At 47.7% G+C, this 7295-nt stretch overlaps 1 long non-coding RNA gene across 1 annotated transcript; it reads right to left on the bottom strand.

Moving 5' to 3' along the window:
* Positions 1–791: 791 nt before the first annotated feature.
* LOC108447621 lies at positions 792–4604 on the bottom strand. Its single transcript, XR_001863271.1, has 2 exons — positions 3679–4604; positions 792–2904 (listed from the first exon to the last, which is right to left on the bottom strand). It is a non-coding gene; the product is annotated as an uncharacterized LOC108447621 (long non-coding RNA).
* Between the last annotated feature and the right edge of the window lie 2691 nt (positions 4605–7295).

The following is a 7295-nucleotide window of genomic DNA, read 5'->3' as shown; positions in this document are numbered from 1 at the left end:
AGAATCAGAAAAAAAAAAACAACCCATGCAGCCGACAATGAGAGACAGGACAAGTCTTTCCTGATGCAGAGCCCAGACAAGGTCAACTTAGCTGCAACTTAACTGATACCAACTTTCTTCCAAGTCAGAGAGAAAGGAAAAGTGAGATCATGTGAGAAGAGGCCAACATGGCCACGCCACGATCAGTGGGGGAAGGCACAGGAGGCACCCCCAGCACTGGAGCTGAAATTCTCCTTACAAGCTGTGGTGAGGACTATAATACAGTAATTTGTTTCCCCTATAATTCATGAGATGAAGGACATGGGGGATGCAGAAATCCACGTGCAGCTCGTGAAAAGAAGGTGCCATAGCTTATAGATGCCGTGAAAGGCTTTTAGAGATTGAAGAAGATAGCCTTTGCTTTCAGGCTGGAATAGCTCATCCTTTAAAACCCCATGACTGTTATGACCCATGAAGGCAGTGTGGGAAGAGTGCAAGATTCACGGGAGGGATATTTTTCACTGCAGCAGATTCGGGCGGACTGTTGTCACAAAGTTTTGACACCACGCTGGAGAAGTTCACAGAGAACTATCTTCTGTGGGAAGAATCCCACAGCACAGCAGGAGAAACTCTTTTCCTTAAACATAAAGACTCTTAAGAAGTGAAACACTGACCAAAACCCCATGTTTTTTTCCCTTGTGCAGTTTGGTGGAAAGAGGAAGGTACTGGAAGAGAAAGGTGTTCTGGAAGCTTGCTTTGGTTTCTCATTATTCTTTTCACTTTTGTTATAAACGGAGCCTGGACTTTTTGGGTGAAACAAAAGTCTGCTCGTTTATTTAAAAAGAAAAACCAGGAGCGGAGACTCGAGATAAGCCCGAGTCCCACTCGGCAACCCAGAAAAAAAACAACGGTACGGCGCACAGGGCGTTCCTTCAGACTCAGGTTCCTCAGGAAGACTCCGCCGCGCGGGGGCTCAGCCCCCGGGGCTGTTTTATAGTCCCCCTGATGTTATGATTGGTGGGGCGTCGAGTACCCCTCTGGTGGGCTCGTTGCCAGGGTCCTCATTGGTGTTCAGCTCCATCAATCTCTGGGGCGTCGAGTGATTGGTTTGCCCTCTAACCAATAATCCTTCAAGATGTTTACATCATAAATCATTAAGTCATCTTAAGAACATTCCAGAACATTCCCCACTTTTCTGTAGGCCTACCACTCTTCCCCCATTTGGTGTCACCATCTAGCGATCACATAGCAGCATTACACCCGTACACTCGCAATAATAATCAACTTATTAACTGTGTATAACAAGTAACTATTAACTTCTTTTTAACCAAAAGAAAAACTTTTAACCATTTATTATACTTTTGATTCTGTTAGTAATAAATATTCTTTATTCTACTGTATGTTTGAGCCTGTTTTGCCTTGAAGGTTTTCCATTTTCCTCAATAATCCTTATTTCACCTCATAAAAATGAATTTCCCCTTCTCTGCTTAGCTACAGTAGGGGCAAGTAAGTGAATAGGTTTTTTGTGGTGCTGGTGCCTAACCAGTGTCAACCCACGACAAACGGGCATATGTACCATGACTTAAACGACTTGCTGATGCCACCTGCAGCTAAAAACAAGTACTGCAACTAAAAAATGTGGGCACGCACAGTGATCTTTCGGAGTGTTACTGTGGCACTTTCTATGCCTGCCGCAGCCTCCTGCTGGCCCTGGAGCATGCAGGAGCACCAAGCGCAGGACCCAGTTGCAGTGACAGTGGCGGACGAGGGTTGCAGTGAGCCAAAGGAGGAGCAGGGTTGTTGCCGAGTGCCATTGGGTTTGGGCTGCAGCAAGTCACGTGGCAATATGCTCAAGACAGTAGAGGAGCCAAGAATTGGCATCAGTCCACTCTCAAGATGGCGACTGTGACGGGAAGCCATGTGCCATAACACTCAAGATGGTGGACCTGGAACAAACTCATAGTGCCACTCTCAAGATGGCAAGTGTTTACCAGAAATTGCATCATGCCACACTCAAAATGGCAGTCATGGCCAGAAGTACCTACAGATACACTCAAGAGGGCAGCAAGGGCATGCGAGTCAAGCTGTCCTTCCAAAGATGGTGACAGGCCACAAATGCAGTTTGGGAAAGAATGCAAAATTGCATTGTGGTAAGACCTCTCTCCTCAGAAAGGTGTTTTCCAGCCTGCCTGAGCATGACCTTGACCTCGACCTCCTGCTTGCAGTGCAATCTCACCGTGGTGCTTCCTAGGATGGAGACAATAGTGGTAGAGCAGTGGCAATGGAGGAGGGCAGAAGTTAAGGTTAGGGGTTAGGGTTGGCGGGCTAGCCACCAGTGTTCTCAACCAACCAGCTTTAGATCCTGTTAAAATACTAATCCCATCATTTCTTTCCAATTCCCACCCACATTACCGTCTAGTCCCTCTCCTGTATCCCTTCTATCCAGAAATGGTGTGTTTATCTGCTTCTGTTCCCATTAACCTGTGTCTTCCCACCCATCCAGCGATTATCACGTCCTGGTTTGCCCATATTCTTCCTGTATTTCAGAGCGTTTGTTAACCCTTGCTTTTTCCTCCCCTTTTTTTTTTTTTTACTTTTCCATAAAAGAATAAATCCAGACAGCATTTGAGGTGAGCAGGAAAAGAAGTTGTTTTTGCAGCAAAAAAATTTTCTTCCTTTCAAATGTACAAAAATATGACGGCTCAAACCCATTTCTTCACAGAATCCTGGAGTGGTTGAGGTTGAAAGGGATGCTGGTGGTCATCCAGTCCCACCTCCCTGGGACCTGAGTGCCCAGGACCATTTCCAGATGACTTTTGGATGTGTCCAAGGATGGAGACTCCACAGCCTGAGCAGTCCATTCCAGTGCTCAGTCACCCTTCTTTTTGTCTGTTTAATATCAGTGAATTTCTGACTTCCCCCCACCTAGGAAAGACGAGAACAGAAGTTTTTGCTAATTTCAAATGAAGCTTTTTTGGAGGAAATTTCAATGCTTTTCGTGGCAAAAATGCAGAATGATTGCAGGCAGTGTTGATGGAGTTGGTCTTATCCCTGGGTGGGCCTCTGCTCCCACCCCATGCAAATCCAAGGATCCTGGAGTACTCAGCAAAAACTGAGCACAGAAAGATATGATTGTCCTTGGGGTAACATTTTAACTAAAGGGTCAGAGAAAGTATCAGCGATGACATGATTTGGTTTATAAGCAATAAAAAGTCTGTAAAAGCAATGGCACAGCCAAGGAGAATCTGCATTAAATATTTTGCATGTTCTGATAAAAAATATCAGGGTCAAGATAGAAACACTCTTAGATCTTTAGATCTTTCCAGGATCTTAACTTGTTTTTTTTTTTTTTTCTCAGGAATCTGAAAGACAAATCCCATGTTCTCCTCTGCCTGGGATATTTGCACTATCAAGCACTGGAATCAGAATTGCTGATGAAAGTATTTTATTGCTGTTTTCATTCCTGTCATGGTGAGACACTTTTTGACCAGATCAGTAAATATTCTGCTTTGCCGTTTCAGTGGATGAGGTGACACAGTGAATCCCAATATCCCTGTTAGCATTCGTCTGCTTTAAATAGCAAATACCCCACAGTTTGGTGTCTCCCAGCTGGGAATAGTCAGTCAGGTGACTTAGCCCAGACAACTTAGACTTTTTGATATCTTCTGGTAGATGTCCAACCCCTCTCCTGGGAGATACCTGTGAAAAAAACTGGAAAATCCAATGCAGGGTGATGGAGGTGGTGAGGGGTCTGTGGCACATCAGGTGGGGGGAGATGAACTTCTTTAATCTGGGGAAGAGGAGAGGAAAAGGGTGAAGGGGGCAATTGTGAGAAACAGGTTAATCATGGGAGAGTCTCTTATTTCCAGATCCTTCAGCAAGGCACATCCAGTGACACTTCTGTGACACTTCCAAGGATCCATGTCTGTTTCCTCATAAACCACATTGGGTTTTAATAGCTCTGGAAGAGTTTTTTATTATTTTGGAAGCTTGTACCAAGTGTGGTGCATATTTGTTGGTGAAAAAGAAATATTTAAGATTAGTCTGAACCCACTGCCTGATCATTTAGCTAAATTCCCCTTGTCTGATACCATTTGGCTTTTTGTGCTGTAAAACTGCTCCTTATCTTTGATCTCTTGTTGACTCAGACATTCAGCAGAGCTCTTGTGATAGCTCTGAATGAAGTCAGCAGATGTGGGTGAGTGAGCACACAAAGGCACAGAGAACAACAGGGACTTGCAGGAATAACAAAGGGTGCCACTCTGGCAATCCATCTGTTAAACAGATTGTTTTTGGGAAGGGCGGAAGGTCTGAACCCTGGTAAGTCAACAGCTGAGATAACTCATCACCAGAGAGAGGGGAATTCACAGAACATCACACAAAGGATTCTCTTCCTGTTGCATTCCAGGAGCAAAATAGATTGTGCCTCGGGAGTGTCCTGCGGTAACTCTGGACATCTCATGCACATTGAAGATGTGACCTAAACTTTGTCATTGCCAGTCAACAAAGGCCTCTGAGGGACATGGAGATGCTTCAAGGGCTGGAGGCCCTCTGGAGCCAGGCTGGGAGAGCTGGGGGTGTTCATCTGGAGAAGGCTCCAGGGAGAGCTCAGAGCCCCTTGTAGTGCCTAAAGGGGCTCCAGAAGAGTTGGAGAGGGACTTTGGACAAGGGCTGGAGTGACAGGACAAGGGGGAATGGCTTCCCACTGCCAGAGGGCAGGGGTAGATGGGATATTGGGGAGGGGAAGCCTTGGCTGTGAGGGTGGTGAGGCCCTGGAACAGGGTGCCCAGGGAAGCTGTGGCTGCCCCTGGATCCCTGGAAGTGTCCAAGCCCAGGCTGGATGGGGCTTGGAGCAACCTGGGATAGTGGAAGGTGTCCCTGCCCATGGCAGGGGGTGGGACTGGATGACCTTTAAGGTCTCTCCAATCAACCTCTCTCTTCTCCCTTTCTCCCTGCATAGGTTTATAGGAAACATTCTGAAGTGTAGGGGAAGGGAAGTTCAGGATCCCATTACACTTACTATAGGAAGCTTAGGAGAAGAACCAAAGGTGGAGAAATGGAGGGGTTGATGGAATTTGGAGAGGAACAAACACAGGATAAAAATAAGGCCCAGGGGACAAGAGTGGCCAGGGCCATGTAAAGAGCTCACTGGGTAGCGTGATCCTGATCAACACACTGTGACCTGGCTTCTCATTAACCTCCACTCCTAAATCTTTTCCTGGGTCAGGGACTGTTTATTCCCTCTGAAGGGAAGTCTGAGAGCCCCCCCCTCCCCCCCCAGTGTGGGACTGTAGGCGAACAGCTCGTGTACCAGGGGCCGGATCTGCGTGGGTGTGCGGGGATGTGATTACAGGGAGTGTCCAGCCAGAGGAGCTGACCAGCTTGGTAAGAGCCTTGGGAACCAGGAGTCTGCATGTGCACAAGGATGTGAAAACCAGAGGATTTGACTGCCAGAGGCTCAGAGGGGCCTGGCCAATTGCTGGAAAGATCTTGGAGTCTGGAGAGGCTAATGGGGAAGATCCAGGAGCAGCTACTGGGCTGATGTGCAGCTACTGGAGATACACAGTGTTGCTGAGCCTGGTGGGCCTGTGGCAGCCTTGCCTCTGCTGCGGTCCCAGATTCTGCACCTCCCTATGAGGAGCAGCATCAAAAAAGCTATCAGTTAAATCAGTCAGGGACTGGCATCTCTGAGAGGCACTTGTGGGGTTTGTGAGTACATGATGTCAGGAGACAGCTGGCTTGGAAAAGAGGCTGGACAAATGAATGCAAATAAAACACAAGCCCTGCCTCGAAGAGTTTATGGCAGGAATAATGTTTGTTCTGTGTGAAATAGGGGCAACTGCAGATCCTGGTTCCTGAGGCTGGATCACACAAAACCAACAAAGGGCTGGGTATAAAACACTCTCATTTGAGGTAAAGTTTTATGGGAGGATGTGGGTGTTCAGTCAGGTGGTATCCAGGTTATTGGGGCCTTCTCTCCCACCAGTCTTTCATCTTCTCCTTCATAAAAGTAACAAATCCATTCCAGCAACACTCTGGCAGCTGGGGCTGAGGAATGTTAATGTTTATTGCCTGATAAAGCTCTGCACAGGACTGTGACATCATCTCTGCGTGTTCCAGAAGGTGCCTTCAGCAGCCACTGTCCCCAGGTGGGTCACAGCAGTCAGCACCCCATGGACACCATCCCTCACTGTGGGGATCTTCTGGGAACCCCACTCTGGGAGGGGATGTCCCACACCTGGGTAACAGGTTGTCTCTCCAGAACACAAGTCAGGGGAGGATCAGAAAAGCCTCCAGCTAGCAAATGAGCCTTGGGACAGAGAAAATCCCTGGACTGGTGACAGAAGTACCTGAGGCAGAGGAAAGTCAAGGAAGAGATTTGTACAGGGAGGTTATAGATTGGAGTGTGGGGAGGGACACGCATTGACCTCTGCTCTGTGACCAGTGGCAGGACCCAGGGAACAGCTGGCGCTGTGTTAGGGGAAAAGGTTCTTCCCCCAGAGTGTGGTCAGGTACTGAACAGGCTCCCCAGGAAATGGTCACGGCACCAAGGCTGCCAGAGCTCCAGGAGCATTTGGACAACGCTCTGAGGCACAGGGTGGGATTGTTGGGGTGTCTGTGCAGGGCCAGGAGTTGGACTGGGTGAGAAGGGCAGCAAGGCTGGTGAAGGGTCTGGAACACAAGCCCTGCGAAGAGCAGCTGAGGGAACTGGGTTTGTTTAGCCTGGAGAAGAAAAGGCTCAGGGGTGACCTTATCACTCTACAACTACCTGAAAGGAGGCTGTAGCCAGGTGGGGGTCAGTCTCTTCTCCCAGGCAACAGGATTGGAAGGGACCATAAAGACCATCTCATTCCAGCCCCTGCCATGGACTCGGATCCACTGGTCTGACTCCGGAGCTCATGTTTGGAATGTGCAGCTCTGTGGGTGGGTCTTGCTTTGTTGGTTCAGCGCATTAGGAGTGAAAGGGGAGAAATAGAAGGTGCAAGTGCCACCAGGAGACACTGGAGATGTGTCTTTGTGAAACCAGAGTAGCTTGCACAGCTGGGCCACAGATCTATTGATCCCGACAGATCTATAGTGAGCTACAGATCAATTGATCCAAGCAGATTCACAGTGAGGTACAGATCTATTGATCCAGACAGATTTATAATGAGTTACAGATATACTGATTCACATTTAGTGACCTACAGATCTATTGATGCAGATGCATGGTGATCTACAGATATATCTACTAATAAATCTGTGTGGTCTATTGATCCCCACAGATTTACATTGAACTACAGATTTACATTTTCTTCCAAAGCAGAAGTGATTCT

The sequence above is a fragment of the Corvus brachyrhynchos genome, unplaced genomic scaffold (assembly GCF_000691975.1).
Source record: "Corvus brachyrhynchos isolate BGI_N302 unplaced genomic scaffold, ASM69197v1 scaffold137, whole genome shotgun sequence".
Classification (NCBI taxonomy): domain Eukaryota; kingdom Metazoa; phylum Chordata; class Aves; order Passeriformes; family Corvidae; genus Corvus; species Corvus brachyrhynchos.
This window is presented reverse-complemented; position numbering and strand designations above follow the sequence as displayed.